This window comes from Tupaia chinensis, unplaced genomic scaffold, assembly GCF_000334495.1.
Source record: "Tupaia chinensis unplaced genomic scaffold, TupChi_1.0 Scaffold000283_2, whole genome shotgun sequence".
NCBI classification, from domain to species: Eukaryota; Metazoa; Chordata; class Mammalia; order Scandentia; family Tupaiidae; genus Tupaia; species Tupaia belangeri.
Window position 1 is genome coordinate 931,486 of NW_006159767.1, and position 1,288 is coordinate 932,773.

Sequence of the window (1,288 nt, forward strand, 5' to 3'; positions counted from 1 at the left end):
GCTTTTTCGCTTTCCCTCTCTCTCTCTGGTCAAATTCAACAACAACAATAATAATAAAAAGTTAAATAAGATATATTTTTTATAAAGATAGTGAAACAATTATATGAGAGGGGAGGTCTTCAAAAAGTTTGTGGAAAAGGCATATTAGGAAAAACTTTGCATAGCGTTCAAAACTATTTATTTGTAGCAAAATAAACTCATGCTCTAATTCCATTTTACCAGGGACTTTTTGGCTTTCTTCCTATTTTACTGTTACCCCCTACCTCAATTCTCAATAAAGTAGCAGTGAAAGGATTTCTTTTTGTTTTAAAGAATTATTTTATTTTTAACTTTATTTATGTACTCATTTGTTTATTTTAATTTGGCCAGAGAGGGACAGAGAGAGAGAAAGAGAGAGAGAGAGAGAGGGAGAGGGAGAGTGAGAAAATGAGAAAGCAAGCTGCTGGGTCCAGGACTTGAACCACAATCAGTCATGTGAATTCTTAACCACCATGCCACCTGCGGGCCCCGAAAGGATTTCTTAAGGGCAGAAAGCCACAAAGGAGAGATGAACTCAGGAGGCTGGAAAGCAACTGGGTAAGCAGTAATGGATTTCAGGAAAAGTGAAGATCGTGGCTAGCAGATCTAACCCTCTACTGCAGAGTCCTCCAAAGCTCCAGGAATGCGTACACCTGGTCCCTCTGGAAGCTGGTGTGAGTCTCATCTCAAACAAGGAGGACTGGCCAAAGGTCTCTTTAGAAAGCAGTTGACCTGGCGTGGTGGTTAAAGGTGCTGGACTCCCACATGGCCGACCACGGTTCAAGTCTAGGACCCGGTAGCTTGCTTTCTCACTTCCTCTCTCTCTCTCTCTGTCTCTCTCTGATCAAACTGAAAAATAATAATGATATAATAATAAATAAAGTTAAATAAAATAATTCTTAAAAAAAGAGAATTATTTATAAAAAAAAAAAAAGAAAGCAGCAGACCTCTGAGTTCCCTGCACCCTAGAGACTGCCTTTTCTGCACCCCAACCAAGAACCGTCGGTATCTGGGGAGACAGCGGAGTCCAGCACAATGCAGGATTAAGTGAGGCAGCGTGAGGGACCATGAGCCAGCCCTGTCTCCAGGGCCCCCCAGAGCTCCTGGGGCAGCCAGGCCTCCCCTTACCCAGAATCTAACCAGCCCGAGTCATGAGCACAGAGGGTGCCTTCTGGCTCTCTACCGAGCACGCCAGTCACATGCATCTAACCAGCATGGAGCGAAGGTCTAGGATGTATCAGGCACTGTTCTTAGTCCAAGAAACTCAGCA